The sequence below is a fragment of the Lithobates pipiens genome, unplaced genomic scaffold, assembly GCF_037356315.1.
Source record: "Lithobates pipiens isolate NorthernLeopardFrog02 unplaced genomic scaffold, aLitPip1_a1.2 Scaffold_28, whole genome shotgun sequence".
Taxonomy (NCBI): domain Eukaryota; kingdom Metazoa; phylum Chordata; class Amphibia; order Anura; family Ranidae; genus Lithobates; species Lithobates pipiens.
This window is the reverse complement of record NW_027507789.1, coordinates 89,459,244-89,480,366: the sequence shown is the minus strand read 5'-3', so window position 1 is coordinate 89,480,366 and position 21,123 is coordinate 89,459,244. Positions and strand designations below refer to the sequence as shown.

The 21,123-nt window shown below is 45.2% G+C and overlaps 3 pseudogenes; all 3 read left to right on the top strand.

Moving 5' to 3' along the window:
- The first annotated feature begins 13,294 nt into the window (after positions 1–13,294).
- Positions 13,295–13,413, top strand: LOC143937026 (5S ribosomal RNA; annotated as a pseudogene).
- A 3,529-nt stretch (positions 13,414–16,942) lies between these two features.
- LOC143936308 (5S ribosomal RNA) lies at positions 16,943–17,061 on the top strand (annotated as a pseudogene).
- Positions 17,062–17,384: 323 nt separating this feature from the next.
- On the top strand, positions 17,385–17,503 carry LOC143937003 (5S ribosomal RNA; annotated as a pseudogene).
- The last annotated feature ends 3,620 nt before the right edge of the window (positions 17,504–21,123 follow it).

Below are 21,123 nucleotides of genomic sequence, written 5' to 3'. Positions count from 1 at the left end.
AGTCCGGCCTGGTTAATGCCTGGATGGGAGACCGCCTGGGAATACCAGGTGTCGTAGGCTTCTTTTTTTTTCAAATATAATTTTTTCTCCAAATAGGGGAAGACGGTCCCCCGAGTACATAATGCAACAGAGAAATACAGAGCAAAAAGCAGCTGAACAATACTTGATACAGGTATATTCGCAACTGTGAGTCTGCCTTCCATCAATCACAATGATTCGAGGCACGGATAAAGTACTGTACCAAGATCCAGGGTCACACAAACCCCAGGTCCCTCCGGCATAATCCATCCAGAGGGGGGTGTGGGGCCGTCATTCCCAATTTTCCACTCTTTCCAAAAGAGAGAGGGGGTGGAGGGGGTGAGAGATAGGGGAGGAAGGCCGAAAAGAGAAGGGTTGAAACATCAGAAAAGGAGAAGAGGGGACGAGACACGATGGCAGCCACTGTCCAAGGGGCCAGTCAAGGAAAGCTCAGAGCACTAAGGCGATAGCAGGCGACATCCTTCCAGCGAGAATATAAAGGTATTCCAGATGTCTCAGGTTTGTTTAAAAAATTCTTGTTTACCTTGTGATGTGAGGATCAAGTCCTCCATTTTTTTTAATGTCCTCTATTTTCCTAAGCCAGTGAGTAATGAAAGGGGGGGAACATTTTTTCCAATAGAGAGGGATGCAGGATTTCGCCGCATTTATCACATGCCGTAAAATAGATTTTTTTGTACTTCTTAATGGGAATCTGTGAATGGTGCAAGAGAAAGAATGCAGCCTCTTCCTGGATGGAGAAGTCTGTGAATTTTTGTGTCATGCATCGGATCTCTGTCCAGAAGTCCACCAAACTGAGGCAGGACCAAAAAATGTGCAGCAACGTGCCCTCTTCTTCTCCACACCTCCAGCATATGTTCGAGGAAGAGGGGAAACATTTCTGCAGCTTTGATGGTGTCAAATACCACCTGGTGAGAAGTTTAAAATTCGTCTCCTGTATCTTCGTGCACAGCGACATTTTGAGAGCCAAAGTGATAATGCGTTGTCTCTGTGCTGGGGAAAATTAGCAATTAAGGTCCTTTTCCCAGTTGGCCAGACAGGTTAAGTGTGGGTAATCTGTTTGAGAGAGAATGTGGGCCAAAGGGCCTTCGCTCCTGCATAGAGTCTCAAACTCCGTCTGAGGGCGGGCGAACGTTTGAGGATTGGGGATGGAATGGAGAAAATGATGTAGTTGCGCCGCTCTCCAAAAAGGCAGTTGGAAAAGCCCTGTCGGATCTGTTAGGGTTGAGAAAGAAGGCCATTTTCCATCAATGACGAATTTAGACGCATTGTCTAGGTTGGAATTTCTAAGTGGGTCCCCAGTTCAAAGGTTGGATGGCCACGTATAGGGAATAGGGGGGAAGTCAAAGACGTGAGTGTGTTTTGGGTAGCGATCAGGTGACTGACTTTCAACTAAGCCCCTATAGTGAGATGTGACATAAATTCTGTGGGTAAATACTTATAGCACCACATGGCGTTTCTTAGCGGAATTCGGGAGTGAGCTTAGAAAGTTTGTTTCGATTCCAGTCCAATACACGCCCCAGATGGGAGGCCAGGTAGTAGCGTCGCAAGTTAGGGAGAACCAACCCTCCCTGTTGTTTAGACAATGTCAGCTGTGACCGCTTAAGTCTGGGATTTTTGTGGGCCCAGTTAAATTGAGTGAGCAAGGATTGAGCTTGCTTAAAAAACAGGACTGGAATCTGGATCGGGAGAGCTTGGAAAAGATAAGTAAATTTAGGGAGTATGTTCATTTTAATGAGATTGCATCTGCTGAACCAGGAATGGAGGCCAGAATGCCACCCGTGAAGCAAACTGCGGATCTTAGTGACAAGGGGTGGGGGGAAGTTCAACATAAACGTACGCGCGATGTCCGGTGGAATGTAAGTACGTGAGTATATCTTACTTATCCATGCCAGCATCCGTTCACTCAGACCTATATGGCGAAGGACCGAGAACATTAATGTCCATTTGACCCGATCAAAAGCCTTCTCAGCATCAGTACTCATGAAAAGACAAGGGGTCCCAGATGACTTTGCTTTACGGATCAGGGTAAGCACCTTAGTGGTGTTGTCCCTATCTTCCCTGGTGGGAATAAAACCTAACTGGTCAATATGTATAAGGGACTACAAGTGATGTGCCAATCACGTGGCGAGGAGTTAGAGAATAGTTTTAGGACCGAATTTTGGAGGGAAATGGGTCTGTAGCTCCCACATAGGCCCGGGTCTTTGCCCTCCTTAGGTATCAACGAGATGTGGGCTCTAAGGGTATCCTCAGGAAAATCCCCATTCGAGCTCAGAGTATTAAATAAATTCACCAAGCGCGGGCCGAGAATAGGGAGGAAGGTCTTAAAGTATTGTGCGGTATATCCGTCAGGGCCCGGAGCCTTACCCACCTTCGGAGGTCCCACGGCCGTCTGGACTTCTTCCAGTGTGATCGGGTCCTCCAAGTACTCCCGTGATTCCGATGAGAGGGTTGGTAGACCAGAACCGGTTACATATCTGTCTATATTGTCCTGTCCAGACCCTGAATCGGGCAGGTTGTAGAGATCAGAGTAACATTTTTCAAAGACTTCGACTATTTGGGTTGGGGTAGAGGCCCTCTGGCCATTCTCATCTATCAACTGTGGTATGTAAGAGCCAGATTTCAACTCCTTTACCGACCTGGCTAAGATTTTTCTGCATTTGTACAGTACAGTACAGGAAGGGTATACTAAAACAGCACAATTATGCTATAGCGCTTACCAGATGTACACTGGGTTTAACGCGCTGTCCTACTTGGGTAATTGGGTAGACAGGTTGGAGAGGGAGCCCCCGAATCCTAGTCCCCCCAGTCCCGGCAGTGGTAAATGTCACGTCTGATACCGGTATGCAAATAAAAGACAATCAGTAACATCAAAGAAACAAAAAACAATAGTATAACCAAAACAGAGGTAGAGCATATAACTGTTAGCACTGAGGGGTCTCCTCGGCTCGCCCTAAACGTAGGCATGCACGAGGGAGTCCGTCACAACAGAAAAGGCATCACAGAATGGGATCCACCACCCCCCGTCCCATACCCCTAAAGTACATGCAGTCCCCGAACAAATGCATTTCTCCCTTTGGCAGATTGTCCTCTCCTTACCCCCTCTCCCCCGTCCACGCCCCGGGGGGGAAAAGGGGCAGGGAAGGGGGGAAAGGGGGAGTGGAAGGGGGGAAATGGGGAGTGGAAGGGGGAAAGGGGGAGGGAAAGGAGGGAAGGGAAGGATGGGAAGGGGGGGAAGGGAGGGGGGAAACAGGGGAGAGGGGACAAACATGCAAAAATGTCAAGTCCTTTAGCGCACTCCCACCAGCAAACACCCGGACCCCATAAATTTCAACTCCTCCCCTCCATGGTCACCACATCAAGATGAAAGAGAAGCAGCCCTGGTCGGTGCATGGAAAATCCGGCAGGCAAGGGGCTGGGGCCACCATCCCTCCATCCAATGGGAGACTTCACCCGAGCAGCAGTCCTGGGGCCCGCCAATTAGTGTCTCTCCTGCATCGCCATCGGGGGCTGTGTAGAGCATCCAGAGGGAGGCTGGGACTGCCCAAACAGTAAGGGGTAAATCCTCCAGGGGGGTCCAGAGTCACCCTGGAGGGAAGCAGTGTCTTGTACCAATAGGCTCAATAAATAAGTCATCCAGGGTCCCCGAAAGCTGCAGAAGGCAATGTCGGCAAAGAGTAGGTGGGAGCCAGAGGGGGGGACAAGGGGCGCATCCAGGGGGAGGGGACACATATGCGGGAATGTCAAGCCCTTCCAGTACAGCGCATTAGGTATCACTCAGACCCCCCAAAGTGCAAATCTCCCATCTAAGGTCAAGACTCCAGAAGGGAAGATGAGCCGCCCTGGTCTGTATATGAAAGAACCTGCTGCCAAGGGGTTGGGGCCATCATCCCTTCCTCCAATGGGAGATGCCACCGGCATGACAGCCCCGTGTCCTGTCAAGTGGTGCCCCTCTGACAATGTCGTTGTGGTATATGTGGAGCATCCAGGGAGAGGCAGGGACTACCCAAACAGTGAGGGGTAAAGCCTCCAAGGGGGACCGGTGTCAGACAGGAGGATAGCGGTGTCTTGTACAAGTTGGTTAATTAGACAAGTCATCCAGTGTGTTTCTGTGAGCAGCGGAAAGAAAGGTCGGTAAGGATTATGAATGGGTGGGGGCCAGGGAGTGCATAAAACTGCCACCAGATGACCGGGGCAGAGAGGGCAAGGGGATGAAAGTCAGATCTGGTCTGATCCAGGACGTTCTTCTGTATAATCTAGCCTATCTGTACACATTAGTCGGTCCTCTGTATACAGAGAGGAGAGAGGCTTGGGTATACAGAGAGCTAATGTATAAAGAGCAGCTAGTGTATACAAAAGACATCCAAGGTTATACAGAGAGACTCGTGTATGCAGAAGACCGGCTAGTTTATACAGAGAGGCAAAGTGTACAAAACACAGGCTAGATTATACAGAAGAACGTCCTGGGTATGCAGAGATGGAGGCTAGGGTATACAGAGAGAGAGACGGTGTTACACAGAGAGGCAGGAGTATGCAGACTTGCTAGTGTATACAGATGGACTAGTGTATACAGTAGACCGGCTAGTTTACACAGAGAGGCTAATGTGTACAAAAGACAGGCTAGTGTATACAGATAGGCTAGATTATACAAAAGAACGTCCTGGGTATGCAGAGATGGATGGCTAGTGTATACAGATAGGCTAGATTATAGAGAAGAACGTCCTGGGTATGCAGAGAGAGAGAGGCTAGTGTATGCAGACTTGCTAGTGTATACCGGTGCACTAGTGTATACAGAGAGGCTTGGGTATACAGAGAGCTAATGTATAAAGAGATGCTAGTGTATACCGACGGACTAGTGTATACAGAGGACCGGCTAGTTTATACAGAGAGGTTAATGTGTACAAAAGACAGGCTAGTTTATACAGATAGGCTAGATTATACAGAAGAACGTCCTTGGTATGCAGAGATGGAGGCTAGGGTATACAGAGAGAGAGAGCGAGGCTGGGTTACACAGAGAGGCAGGAGTATGCAGACTTGCTAGTGTATACAGATGGACTAGTGTATACAGTAGACCGGCTAGTTTACACAGAGAGGCTAATGTGTACAAAAGACAGGCTAGTGTATACAGATAGGCTAGATTATGCAGAAGAAGGTCCTGGTTTATGCAAGAGATGGAGGCTAGGGTATGCAGAGAGAGAGGCTTGGTTACACAGACTTGCTAGTGTATACAGACGGACTAGTGTATACAGAGGACCGGCTAGTTTATACAGAGAGGTTAATGTGTACAAAAGACAGGCTAGTTTATACAGATAGGCTAGATTATACAGAAGAACGTCCTGGGTATGCAGAGATGGATGGCTAGTGTATACAGATAGGCTAGATTATACAGATAGGCTAGATTATACAGAAGAACGTCCTGGGTATGCAGAGATGGAGGCTAAGTTATACAGAGAGAGAGGCTAGAGTACGCATACTTGCTGGTGTATACAGATGGACTAGTGTATACAGAGGACAGGCTAGTTTATACAGAGAGGCTAATGTGTACAAAAGACAGGCTAGTGTATACAAATAGGCTAGATTATAGAGAAGAACGTCCTGGGTATGCAGAGATGGAGGCTGGGTTACACAGAGAGGCTAGTGTATGCAAGCTTGCTAGTGTATACAGACGGACTAGTGTATACAGTAGACCAGCTAGTTTATACAGGGAGGCTAATGTCTACAGAAGACCGGCTAGTGTATACACATAGGCTAGATTATAGAGAAGAACGTCCTGGGTATGCAGAGATGGAAGCTAAGGTATACAGAGAGAGAAGTTGAGTTACAAAGAGAGGATAGTGTAGGCAGACTTGCTAGTGTATACCGGTGGACTAGTGTATACAGAGAGGCTTGGGTATACAGAGAGCTGTATATGTATATGTATAAAGAGATGCTAGTGTATACAAAAGACAACCAAGAGTAGACAGTGAGGATCGTGTATACAGAAGACCGGCTACAGAGAAGCTAATTTGTACAAAAGACAGGCTAGTGTATACAGATAGGCTAGATTATACAGAGGAAGGTCCTGGCTATGCAGAGATGTAGGCTAGGGAATCCAGATAGAGACTGTGTTACACAGAGAGGCTAGAGTATGCAGAAGAACGGCTATTTTTTTTTACAGATAGGCTTGTGTATACAGAAGACAGTCTGGGGAATTCAGTGAGGCTAGTGTATGCAGAGAGGCTGGGACACCGAGACTATTGTAAAAAGAAGGCAGGCTAGTGTATATAGATTACGGGCACCTGTATACAGAAGACAGAGAGGCTAGTCTATATTGAGTGGCTGGTGTACACAGAGAGATTAATGTATACAGAAAAGCTAGCGTGTAAAGAAGACAGGACTTTATTTTTTGCTAATGCAACTACTTTTGAAACATATAAAGTGCTTTTTTCATATTTTGGTGCTGTTAAAAAGTGGTGTATTGTCAGTGGTGATATCAATGTGACAGTTAATGTGGAGAACTACAACTTTTCAAAATAGAGCAAAAGAGTGCTAAGTTTATTTTGTTAAGTCATTGACTAATAGACGTTGAGTAATTGGCCGTTATTGGTTTGGCAGTACATGGTTTATTTTTGATGTAAGATAGTACCAGGATTTAGAGATAGTAATCTGTTTATACTAGTAATAAATATAGCAAAATAACTATAACGGGTTTAAGTGGAAATACACGAAATAACAGCAACAACGTGTGTAGGTTTTTATCAATCAAGTTCATTACGTGTCTTTAATCATGTAGTGAATATACCCCAATATTGGAGCACAAGGATGAGAAAGCATAATAACTAACAGAGGATGACATGGCAAAAAGACAAACTGCATTAGAAATGTGAATATGAATTAGAGTTGAAATGCCAATCGCCACGGCTACGTACAGCAAAGTGTGAGCTAAGCAGCTAAATATTCTGCAATAGCAGAGATTAAGTATTGCAGTCGAAATGAGATCGGAAGCGTTAGTTGCAGTAGCTCCAAAATGACTGAGAAATCATTTCATTACTCTAAATGTAAAAGTTAGCCCGGTAGCACTGAGTGGACTGATATTAGATGAGTGATCGTTCTAGTACAAATTCAGTTTCTTATAGCAGAGAGATACCAGCTAAATGTGAGACGAGCAATTAAACTGTTCACGGTAGCATTGCATTACTCTTAATATGTGCAGCGTGTAAAGAAGCAATAAGATGGTTTTGTATTATCCTAAAATTAGCAGTATACGTAATAAAGGTGAGTAGGTAACCTGGATTTAGACATAGCAAACTCTATAATCTAATTTAGCAAAATTAGAAAAGATAATATTGAGACAGCATATATAGGTCGAGTTTAAGTGGAAATACACAAAATATCTAGCTTACCTTTACATTGTTCAATAGAGCGTTGCAAAGAAATACCAAGGCAGAATGTCGGAATAGCAATTAGATGAGATGATTGCTGTAATCATGAAATATCAGCAACGCCTAGGTTTCTATCGGATGAGAAAGTATAATAACTGGCAAAGTATGACATGGCAAAGAGACAAATTGCATTAGAGATGTGAGATGGACATGAAATGTCAATCCCCATTGGTTACTTACATGTAAACGCAGCTACATACAGCAAAGTGTGAGCTAAGCAGCTAAAGGGTATTTAAGAGTAAATTGACGTAGCTTGAAAATTCCAACGTGTAAATCGTTCCATTAATTATGTTACGCACGAAGACGGCTTACGCTGAATGTTTTCCGTTTCCACTGGTCATCGGCATAATGTATCAGTAACCATGAGCATTAATAATGATAGACAGCTTACAGTAGGATGTATGCATGATGTGAATGTAAAATGAATGTAAAATAGTTGCATTATGTGTTATTAATGTATTGCTATGCTTTGCTACTGCAACCACTTCTCAATCAAGTAAACCGTCCCACTGCTTTTCTCACATTTTGCCGCTGTTAAAACATGTGTTGCAAGGGTTATGTGTTACAAATGGTTATCAGTGTGACAGTTAATGTGGAGAAGAAGTAATACACAAAATAGAGTCAGAAAGAGAATCCTATTGCATAGAGGTAGCGAGAGATGGTTGCATTAATCTTAATGTGCAGTGTGTAAAAGGTTTTAAAAAGATGGTTTTGTGTGACTTTTGCTTTAACGTAAAATTAGCTGTAGACATTATAACTTGTTACAATGATTTGGTAATCTCTATAAAATAATAATAATAAGTATAGCAAAACAAATTAGGAAAATTCTGAGGCAGTATGTATAGGTCGAGATATAGTGAATACACAAAAGGGATCAAGGGATAGTAGCAAAGTCAAGGGATAAATGCAAAGGTACTCTATTTAACAGTAAATTGACGTAGCTTGCAAATTCCAACGTGTAAATCGTTCCATTCATTTTGCTGCTCAAGAAGACGGCTTACACTGACTTTTTTCCGTTTCCACTGGAAAGAGAATCCTATTGCATAGAGGTAGCGAGAGATGGTTGCATTACTCTTAATGTGTAAAGGTTTTAAAAAGATGGTTTTGTGTGAATTTTGCTTTAACGTAAAATTAGCTGTGGACATTATAACTATGGTTAGGTTTACAATGATTTAGAGTTAGTAATCTCTATGATATAATAATAATAAGTATAGCAAAACAAATTAGGAAAATATTGAGGCAGTATATATAGGTCGAGATAAAGTGAATACACAAAAGGGATCAAGGGATAGTTGCAAAGTCAAGGGATAAATGCAAAGGTACATTATTTAAGAGTAAATTGACGTAGCTTGCAAATGCTCCAACGTGTAAATCGGTCCATTAATTTTGTTACGCACGAAGACGGCTTACACTGACTGTTTTCCGTTTCCACTGGAATGAGAATCCTATTGCATAGAGGTAGCGAGAGATGGTTGCATATGGCAGAAAGACGGCTTACACTGCTTTTCTCACATTTTGCTGCGGTAAAAAGAAATGTTTTGTCACTGTGTTTTAACTGTGACAGATAAGGTGGAGAAAAAGAAGTAATACAGAAAATAGAGTCAAAACGTGGAAACGTTTATTTGTCATGACAGCTGATACTGGTTGAGCAATAAAACTGTTTTATTAAGATGTAAGACTAGTTTTATTCTCTACATGTAGGCTTTTAACCGAGTTGTATAATATAGGCGACCAATAGGACATTTAAATGGCTTAATATTGTAGGGAGGAAGTATCGCTGTTCAAAGGTAAGAGATTGAAAGCTTAGCTTGAAAATGGCCGAGAAATAGTTGCGTTAGTCTAAATTTAAAGGATATGCCGGTACCAATGAGAAAGCTTATTGATTGACTAGTTGATCTTTGCATTACACAATCCTATTATTATTATTATTATTATTATTATTAATAAGATCATAGTGCAGAGAGATACTCAGTTAATGTCAGAGATACTCGGTCAATGTCAGAAAAGCAATAAAACTGTTTACATCGTTAGAGAGCGATGGTTACATTACTCTTAGTATGTGCAGCATGTCTGGTAGCAAAAAGCGGTAGAAGTGAATAGATTTAAGCGGATTTTGAGATAGTACTCTCCATTTCTAATAAGAAATAAAGAAAAATAAGTCAGGATGGTGTGTCAGGACTGTCACATACTCAAGGTCCCGGTACAAATATGCAAAATAGAGCAAAAGAGTACATGGTTTATTTTGATGTATGATAGTTTTATTGCATGCTTGATGTGGATGATTAAAATCGTGTAGTGATCTATATTTAGCATAAGAATGAAAAGGCATAACATGGCAATGAGACAAACTCCATTAGAGATGTGAGCTAGATGAAATGATGAAATGTCTCTGTATAGCCCAGATTGTCTTCTGTTATCACTTAGCCTACCCTCTAAATTCACTAGCCTCTCTATATACACCAGCATGTTTACACTAGCCGGTCTTCTGCATACAATAGCCTGTCTTCCATATACACTAGCCTATGTTCTGAATACACTAGCCCGTCTTCTGTCTTCTGTATGCCCTAGCCTGTCTTCTGTATACATTAGTCTCTCTGTATAAACTAGCATCTCTGTATAACCCCAAACTGTCTTCTGTAAAAACTTGTCTCTCTTTATAGCCTGTCTAGCCTTTCTTCTGTACACACTAGCTTCTCTGTATACACTAACCAGGCTTCTATATACAATAGCTTCACTCTATGCACTAGCCTCTCTGTATAATCTAGCCTCTCTATATACCCTCTCTCTATATATAGTGTTCTGCATCTCCGTAGTGGTAGCCTCTCCGTAGAAGCCAGCCTTTATTCTGTATTCACTAGCCTTTCTTCTGTATGCTGTAGTCTTTTATATATACTAGCTTCTCTGTACACCCTTGCATCTCTGTAATACACTAAACCCTCTGTATACCACAGCCTGTCTTCTGTATACACTAGACTGTAAACACTAGCTAGAATACACCAGCCTGTCTTCTGTACCCACTAGAATCTCTGTATACACTACCCAGTCTTCTGTATACACTGTCAGCTTGGATGTATACCCAAGCCTGTCTTCTGTATACACTAGTCTCTCTATATCCACTGTCCTATCTGTATACACTCGACTCTCTCTATACACTAACCTCTCTATATACACTAACATCTTTGTATATACTAGCCTCTCTTTAAATTAGCCTCTCTGTGTACCCCAGCCTCATTGTTTACTCTAGCATCTCTGTATACTCAAGCCTATCTGCATTCACTAGCCTGTATTCACTAGCCTTATATATACTAGCTTCCTGCTTCTCTGTACACCCTTGCATCTCTGTACACTAGACTCTCTGAATACACTAAACCCTCAGTATACCAAAGCCTGTCTTCTGTATGCATTAGACTGTAAAAACTAGCTAGAATACACCAGCCTGTCTTCTTTACCCAATAGACTCTCTGTATGCACTACCCAGTCTTCTGTATACACTGTCAGCTTGGATGTATACCCAAGCCTGTCTTCTGTATACACTAGTTTCTCTATATGCACTGTCCTTTCTGTATACTCTCGACCCTCTCTATACATTAACCTCTCTATATACACTAACATCTTTGTATATACTAGCCTCTCTTTAAATTAGCCTCTCTGTGTACCCCAGCCTCACTGTTTACTCTAGCATCTCTGTATACTCAAGCCTATCTACATACACGAGTCTTCTGTATTGTGTATTAACTAGCCTTTCTTCTGTATGCTGTAGTCTTCTATATATACCAGCATCTCTGTACACCCTTGCATCTCTGTAAACACTGTGTAAACTAGCCAGTCTTATGTATACACTCGTCAGCTGTATACACTAGACTCTCTGAATACACTAAACTCTCTGTATACCACAGCCTGTCTTCTGTATACACTAGACTGTAAAAACTAGCTAGAATACACCAGCCTGTCTTCTGTACCCACTAGACTCTCTGTATACACTACCCAGTCTTCTGTATAGAATGTCAGCTTTCATGCCCTTTCTGTCACTGACCTTTCTGTATACACTCGACTCTCTCTATACACTAACCTCTCTATATACACTAACATCTTTGTATTTGTCTTTAAACTAGCCTCTCTGTGTACCCCAGCCTCACTGTTTACTCTAGCATCTCTGTATACTCAAGCCTATCTACATACACGAAACCTGTATTCTGTATTCACTAGCCTTTCTTCTGTATGCTGTAGTCTTCTATATATACCAGCTTCTCTGTACACCCTAGCACTGTAACAGTACTAGGTTCCTGTATTACAGAAACAGAACACCAGCAATAAGGTGTATACTGTGCAGGAGGCACACAACACCGACTCTAACTTCTGCACTGCAGATGCATGTATTGCAGAAATTGAACACCAGTAATAAAGGGTAGCTTCAGGTGTGTACTGTGCAGGAGGCACATAACACCCATTGTAACAGTGCTAGGTTCCCAAGCAGTAAAGACACTGTCCCTGCCTATCGTCCTCTTTCCCTGACCACCGCAACACACTATACAAGGCCGCCATGCTGGCGGCCTTATATAGTGTGGGGTGTGTACTAAACTCCCTGAGCTATAATTGGCCGCAGGAATCCTGCCTGTGGTGAATTGTGGCTCTCCTCACACAGGATGTCACATCTGTTCTTATTATATAGAACCTATTATGCTCCTCGTAAACTTTTTCAGTTTGGCCAAACGGCCGGACGCAAGTTGCCCCCGGTGCGGGAACATGGGGGGAGACATGATGCACATGTTTTGGAGATACCCGAAGTTGATCCGCTACTGGACAGAGGTGACAGGAACCATTGATCGGGTGGTTGGAACCTCCACCATGATGGAGGCAAAGTATTGTCTCCTGGGATTAGTTGAAGGAGTTGGAAACCCGGGAAGTAGCCAGATGGCAGTTCTGAGATGCCTATTTCAGGCAAGGAAACTGATTGCCCAACCCTGCTTAGCCTCCAATGTTGGCAATGACTTGTTTTTTTTCGCTTGTTTCCCAAGATGACCATGTTGGCGTTTGTCAAGATGGTTGAGAGTGCCCGAAGAGATCGCCTATGGCCCCATCACCTTGAAAGTGCCTGATCTTGTCTGATCTCGGAGGCTAAGCATTGTCGGGCCTGATTAGTAACTGGATGGGAGACCAACTGGGAATACCAGGTGCCGTAGCATTCTTTTTATGTTGTTGGCGTTGACATGCTTTTTTTTTCCGCTTGTTTCCCAAGGGGATCATCTTGGCATTTGTCAAGAGGGCTGAGAGAGCCCAAAGAAATCTCCTACGGCCACATCCCCCTGAAAGCGCCCGATCTCATCTGATCTCAGAGGCTAAGCAGGGTCCGGCCTGGATAGTACTTTGACCTGTTTTTCTTTCGCTTGTTTCCCAAGGTGACCATTTTAGCATCAGTCAAGAGTTTTGAGTATGTCCCAAAGCGTTCGCCTGAGGTCACATCACCCTGAAAGCGCCCGATCTCAGAGGCTAAGCAGGGTCTGGGTCAGATGGGAGACCGCCAGGGTCTATGTTGTTGGCGTTGACCTTTTTTTTTCCACTTGTTTCCCAAGATAACCATCTTGGTATTTGTCAAGAGGGTTGAGAGTGTCTAAATAGAACACCTATGGCCACATCACCCTGAAAGTGCACAATCTCATCTGATCTCGGAGGCCTAGCAGTGTACGGCCTGGTTAATACCTGTATGGGAGACCATCTGTGAATACCAGGTGCCGTAGGCTTCTTTTTATGTTGTTGGCATTTACCTGTTTATTTTCGCTTGTTTCCCAAGGTGACCATCTTGGTGTTTAACAAGAGGGTTGAGAGTGCCCAAAGAGATCACCTACGGCCCCATCACCCTGAAAGCGCCCAATCTCATCTGATCTCAGAGGCTAAACAGTGTCGGGCCTGGTTAGTACCTGAATGGGAGACCGCCTGGAAATACCAGGTGCCATAGACTTCTTTTTTTGTTGTTGGCTTTGAACTGTTTTTTTCGCTTGTTTCTCAAGGCGACCATCTTGGCGTTTGTCAAGAGGGTTGGCCGTGTCTTGAAGAGAACGCTTACGGCCACATCACACTGAAAGCACCGGATCTCGTCTGATTTCAGAGGCTTAGCAGCATCAGGCCTGGTTAGTACCTGGATGGGAGACTGCCTGGGAAGACCAGGTTACATAAAAGGATCTGGTCTGGTAGTGTCTTGATTGGGAGATCGCCTGGGAATACCGGATGCCGTAGGATTCTTTTTATGTTGTTGGCTTTGACCTGTTTTTTTTCCCTTTTTTCCCAAGGTGACCATCTTGGCATTTGTCAAGAGGGTTAAGAGTGCACAAAGAAATTGCCTACGGGCACAACACCCTGAAAGCGCCCAATCTCGTTTGGTCTCAGAGGCTAAGCAGGGTTGGGCCTGGTTTGTACCTGGATGGGAGACCGCCTGGGTTTTCCAAATGCTGCAGGCTTCTTTTTATGTTGTTGGCGTTGACTTGTTTTTTTTGTTTGTTTCCCAAGGTGACCATCTTGGCGTTTGTCAAGAGGGTTGAGCGTGCATTTGATCTCAGAGGCTAAGCAGGGTTGGGACCTGGTTAGTACCGGGATGGGAGACCGCCTGGGATTTCTCGATGCCATAGGCTTTTTTTTTAAGTTGTTGGCATTGACTTATTTTTTTTTTTTGTTTTATTCTTTTATTAAGTATACGTAGAACAATATAAATATAACAGTCAACCATACAGCATGACCCAGGGTCACAATTACATGCTAACAAAAAATAGGCAGCCAAATAACTCTGGGTTCTCAGAGGGGAGTCCTACAGTTTCATGCAGAAAATAGAGAAACCCCACCTCCGACATGTAGTACAGTATAACTAGTGCAGCTCCGTTCGGACAAATGTAATCATGGAGAACAACTGGGACCACAGAGAGCCAGCTTATCATGACCTACGTGAACCAGAGCAAAATATGAGCCGGTCATGTCCAGAACCCTGGGGTTCTTCTGGGTCCCGAAGGCTAGTAAGGAGACAAGGCATAGTCAAAAGGGAGGACGGGGGAAGAAGAGAGTGCAAAGACGGAGAGAGAGGAGGTGGGGGGATGGCGACGGGGAAAAAAAGAAAAATAAAGACAAAAAGGAGGGGGGGAATGCCACCCAGGGCAGACATGGCCTACGTAGGTAAACGTTAGATGTTCAGTCGTTTTCTGGGACGGAGGCACTGCTCACCTCCCGAATGTAGTCTCGAGTACCAGTAAAATACGTCCAGGGCCTCCATGTAACACTAAATGCCTCTTCAGTGTTGTGAAGGGTGGCGGTCAATTCTTCCATCCGGAGAATATGATTGACTTTGGAATACCACAGCACCTTGGATGGGGGCTGAGGCTGCCTCCACAGTACGGGAATGCAGGCCCGGGCGGCATTCAGGAGTTGCATCGTGAGGGTTTTTTTGTATTTTCGAACAGGCTGTTCGGTCAAGTGTAGAAGGCACGCTACTGGGGACCCAAAAGTTCCTCAAGGTCGGGCATGCCCAGAAAAGGTGTCCCATGGTCCCCATATCTGAATTTCACCTCCAACAAACATCCGGGATCGATCTATCCATTTTATTCAGAAGGTATGGGACTCTATACCAGCGTGAGACTATCTTGTATCTTGATATTGGTTTGCGATGGAAGCTTTATGTACTAAGGTCAGGATCTTCCCTATCTGTTGTGGGGTAAATGTGATGCCTAAGTCCCTCTCCCATTTGTGGATAAATGGTGGGGGTCGACTCCTCCTCCTGACTACTCAATAGGTTGTACAGGAGGGAGAGGGTGTGTCGCACAGGTTCCCTTTTGTGACAGATGGATTTATAGGGTGTCAGGTCTCTAGGAGTGTAGGGGGCCCTTTGTATGGCCAGAAGAAAGTGACGAAGTTGATAAGCACTAAACAAGTCAAGCGGAGGGTCAGAAAGCTCGGCGACAGTTTACGTGGTCGGGAGCCCTCCCGTGGGCCACACCTCTCCCAGACGCTGTTTCCCCACCACTGTCAACTGTCACAGTTTCTTGTTGGTAAATCCCGATGGGAAGTCTGGATTACCTATAACCGGAGTCATTGGTGATGGCAGGGGAGCAATGTGTGTGCAGCGGAACAACCTCCGCACAACAGCCAACGTAGCTCCCACTACGGGGTGACCTCTGAGGTCTTTTGGTAGGGAGGACAGGAGCCACGGGGAGGTCAATAGGGGAATGGATCCATCCTCAATCTCCATCTCCACCCACTGCTTGTGTGGGCCATTACAATGCCAATCAACGACTCTCGCTAGCAGAGTCACTCTGTAGTATTGTCTGAGATCTGGGAGACCCAGACCCCCCTTGTCCTTTGGTCTGGCAAGCAATTGCAAACGGGCTCTGGGCGGTTTGCGCGCCCAAATAAAGTCCCGGAGCAGCACCTGCAGTTGTCTGAAAAAAATTGGGGGTAACCGGATCGGTAATGTCTGGAACATGTATAAGATCCGAGGGAGGGCCATCATTTTGAATGCATTACAGCGCCCGAACCAGGTCAGTGTTAAAGCATTCCAGTTTCCCAAATCAGATTTCAGTCTATCCAGGAGAGGGACAAAATTAAGCAGGTACAATTGCGCTAAATCCGCTGCGATGTCAACGCCCAGTTAATGTATAGATTTTTCAGCCCAGTAGAATGGAAAAGAGGAGCGGAGCCTCTTGGCCTCACCATCCGGAACCGATATATTCAATACATATAGGCTGCCGTGTCGCTGTAGAGACGCAAGTATTTTGGGAAGCAAAATGTGTGGATTGGAGACGGAAAAAATTAGATCGTCAGCGTACGCCGCAATTTTGTGGTGTGCCGAGGGTTTGGATATGCCAGTAATATTCGGGTCATTCCGAACGTGACACATAAGTGGTTCCAGTGTCAGAATTAAAATTAGGGGAGACAGAGGGCACCCCTGCCTCGTCCCATTAGTGATGGGGAAAGAGTCCGAGCACCACTCGGTCACCCGTACCGCTGCCGATGGCGTGGAGTAAAGCGACATTACCCAGCTCATCATGTTGGGGCCAAGACCTATATGTTCCAGGGTGGCCTGCATAAAGTGCCAGGCCACCCTGTCAAAGGCCTTCTCCGTGTCCGTTGACAACATAAGCAAGGGCCTTCCCTGTACATGCGCCGCATGGATTAAATTGAGGACTCGGGCCGTATTGTCTCTAGCTTCCGACTTATTTTTATTTTTTTGCTTGTTTCCCAAGGTGACCATCTTGGCGTTTGTCAAGAGGGTTGAAAGTGCCTGAAGAGATTGCCTACGGGCACATCACCCTGAAAGCACCCGATCTCGTTTGATGTTGGAGGCTAATAGAGTCGGGCCTTGTTAGTACCTGGATGGGAGACCGCCTGGGAATACCAGGTGTCGTAGACTTCTTTTTATGTTGTTGGCGTTGACCTGTTTTTTTTTCGCTTATTTCCCAAAGTGACCATCTTGGTGTTTGTCAAGAGGGTTGAGAGTGCCTGAAGAGATTGCCTATGGCCACATCACTCTGAAAGCACCCAATCTTGTCTGATCTTGGAGGTTAAGAAGAGTCGGGCCTGGTTAGTACCTGGATGGGAGACCACCTGGGATTACCAGTTATTGTAGGCTTCTTTTTATGTTGTTGGCGTTGATTCGTTTTTTTTTTTTTTGCTTGTTTCCCAAGGTGACCATCTTGGCATTTGTCAAGAGGGTTGAGAGTGCCCAAAGAGATCGCTTACAGCAGCATCACCCTGAAAGAGCCCTATCTCTTCTCTTTTCTGAGGCTAAGAAGGGTTGGGCCTTGTTAGTACCTGGATGGGAGATGGCGTTGGAATACCAGGTGCCGTATTCTTCTTTTTATGTTGTTGACATTGACCTGTTTTTTTTTCACTTGTTTCCCAAGGTGACCATCTTGGCATTTGTCAAGAGGGTTGAGAGTGCCCGAAGAGATCACCTACGGCCCCATCACCCTGAAAGCGCCCAATCTCATCTGATCTCGGATGCTAAACAGTGTCGGGCCTGGTTAGTACCTGGATGGGAGACCGCCTGGGAATACCAGGTGCCATAGGCTTCTGTTTTTTTTGTTTTTTTATTTAGTAGTATGCGACATACAATGCAAAGGCAACTTCACAGAATGTGTGATACAAATAGTTACAAACAAACGATCATATTGCATGTCTACCCAATTACCCAAGTAGGACAGCGCGTTAAACACAGTGTACATCTGGTAAGCGCTATAGCATAATTGTGCTGTTTTAGTATACCCTTCCTGTACTGTTGAGTGCGGACAACCCTTAATTTCCCTCTCCCCCTGGGGTTGAGGTGCCCGGCCTCTTTTTCCCTTTACCTTTCCTTGCATTTGCCCTTCCTTTCTCCCCCTTAGTTCCCACCATGCATTACCTACCCAAAACCTACCTTGGTTCAACTTTCTTTGCTTTTCTCTGATGTCCCTCCCCGAGGAGCGATGGCAGACTCAGTCAAGGTCACCTCTCTAAACGTTAAGGGACTGAACTCCCCTGAAAAACGGTGGATCCTCCTGTGAGAACTGAACACATCCTGTACTGATGTGGCCTTTATACAAGAAACACATTTTAAAAATACTAGCCTCCCCTTTCTATGGTCGAGATCCTTCCCTAAGGTCTACCACTCTACTAACCCCTCCTCTCCATTCTGATCTCTAGCAGGCTCCCCTGGGTTCTCCAGGATTCTCTGGTGGACCCTGGGGGCCAATATCTTTTTCTTAGGGGCCACATTGGAGAGCGCCTTTTTACATTTGCCACTGTGTACGCTCCCAATGATCACCAAGACACGTTCCTCAGAACTACCCTGCACAGATGATGTGACTTTCGGGAGGGCCAATTGATATTAGGTGGGGACTTTAATGTCCCCTTTCGCCATCGGTTGACACTTCTGCCTCTTGCTCCTCGCTCCCTACCCCTCACCTAGGTCTCTATTCTGGCACCTTAATGAGAGCCTGCTCCAGATACCGGAAGTTTTAGCAGATGTGACCAGGGAATTGGACCTTTATTTCCAAGAAAACTAAAGCAGGACTGTGACCCGGGGATAATTTGGGAGGCTCACAAGTCAGTACTCCGCAGGGTACTTATCAGGCACGGGGCGCGCATCAAACGAGCACGGAAGGAACAGCTTGCTAATCTGTTTCCTGAACTTGCCTCTGTGGAAGCGAAACATAAACATACCCCCTTACGGACCTTAGAGATTGAATTGGGGACACTCCATACCCATATTGCTGTCCTACTCCATTATAAAGCGAAAGCGGCACTCCAGTTTTGTCGTAAACTGACGTAGGAGTCAGAGGACAAATGCAGAAAAATCTTAGCCAGGTCGGTAAAGGAGTTGAAATCTGGCTCTTACATACCACAGTTGATAGATGAGAATGGCCAGAGGGCCTCTACCCCAACCCAAATAGTCGAAGTCTTTGAAAAATGTTACTCTGATCTCTACAACCTGCCCGATTCAGGGTCTGGACAGGACAATATAGACAGATATGTAACCGGTTCTGGTCTACCAACCCTCTCATCGGAATCACGGGAGTACTTGGAGGACCCGATCACACTGGAAGAAGTCCAGACGGCCGTGGGACCTCCGAAGGTGGGTAAGGCTCCGGGCCCTGACGGATATACCGCACAATACTTTAAGACCTTCCTCCCTATTCTCGGCCCGCGCTTGGTGAATTTATTTAATACTCTGAGCTCGAATGGGGATTTTCCTGAGGATACCCTTAGAGCCCACATCTCGTTGATACCTAAGGAGGGCAAAGACCCAGGCCTATGTGGGAGCTACAGACCCATTTCCCTCCAAAATTCGGTCCTAAAACTATTCTCTAACTCCTCGCCACGTGATTGGCACATCACTTGTAGTCCCTTATACATATTGACCAGTTAGGTTTTATTCCCACCAGGGAAGATAGGGACAACACCACTAAGGTGCTTACCCTGATCCGTAAAGCAAAGTCATCTGGGACCCCTTGTCTTTTCATGAGTACTGATATTGACCAGTTAGGTTTTATTCCCACCAGGGAAGATAGGGACAACACCACTAAGGTGCTTACCCTGATCCGTAAAGCAAAGTCATCTGGGACCCCTTGTCTTTTCATGAGTACTGATGCCGAGAAGGCTTTTGATCGGATCAAATGGACATTAATGTTCTCGGTCCTTCGCCATATAGGTCTGAGTGAACGGATGCTGGCATGGATAAGTAAGATATACTCACGTACTTACATTCCACCGGACATCGCGCGTACGTTTATGTTGAACTTCCCCCCACCCCTTGTCACTAAGATCCGCAGTTTGCTTCACGGGTGGCATTCTGGCCTCCATTCCTGGTTCAGCAGATGCAATCTCATTAAAATGAACATACTCCCTAAATTTACTTATCTTTTCCAAGCTCTCCCGATCCAGATTCCAGTCCTGTTTTTTAAGCAAGCTCAATCCTTGCTCACTCAATTTAACTGGGCCCACAAAAATCCCAGACTTAACCGGTCACAGCTGACATTGTCTAAACAACAGGGAGGGTTGGTTCTCCCTAACTTGCGACGCTACTACCTGGCCTCCCATCTGGGGCGTGTATTGGACTGGAATCGAAACAAATTTTCTAAGCTCACTCCCGAATCCCGCTAAGAAGCGCCATGTGGTGCTATAAGTATTTACCCACAGAATTTATGTCACATCCCACTATAGGGGCTTAGTTGAAAGTCAGTCACCTGATCGCTACCCAAAACACACTCACGTCTTTGACTTCCCCCCTATTCCCTATACGTGGCCATCCAACCTTTGAACTGGGGACCCACTTAGAAATTCCAACCTAGACAATGCGTCTAAATTCGTCATTGATGGAAAATGGCCTTCTTTCTCAACCCTAACAGATCCGACAGGGCTTTTCCAACTGCCTTTTTGGAGAGCGGCGCAACGACATCATTTTCTCCATTCCATCCCCAATCCTCAAACGTTCGCCCGCCCTCAGACGGAGTTTGAGACTCTATGCAGGAGCGAAGGCCCTTTGGCCCACATTCTCTCTCAAACAGATTACCCACACTTAACCTGTCTGGCCAACTGGGAAAAGGACCTTAATTGCTAATTTTCCCCAGCACAGAGACAACGCATTATCACTTTGGCTCTCAAAATGTCGCTGTGCACGAAGATACAGGAGACGAATTTTAAACTTCTCACCAGGTGGTATTTGACACCATCAAAGCTGCAGAAATGTTTCCCCTCTTCCTCGAACATATGCTGGAGGTGTGGAGAAGAAGAGGGCACGTTGCTGCACATTTTTTGGTCCTGCCTCAGCTTGGTGGACTTCTGGACAGAGATCCGATGCATGACACAAAAATTCACAGACTTCTCCATCCAGGAAGAGGCTGCATTCTTTCTCTTGTACCATTCACAGATTCCCATTAAGAAGTACAAAAAAATCTATTTTACGGCATGTGATTAATGTGGCGAAATCCTGCATCCCTCTCTATTGGAAAAAATGTTCCCCCCCTTTCATTACTCACTGGCTTAGGAAAATAGAGGACATTAAAAAAAATGGAGGACTTGATCCTCACATCACAAGGTAAACAAGAATTTTTTAAACAAACCTGAGACATCTGGAATACCTTTATATTCTCGCTAGAAGGATGTCGCCTGCTACCGCCTTAGTGCTCTGAGCTTTCCTTGACTGGCCCCTTGG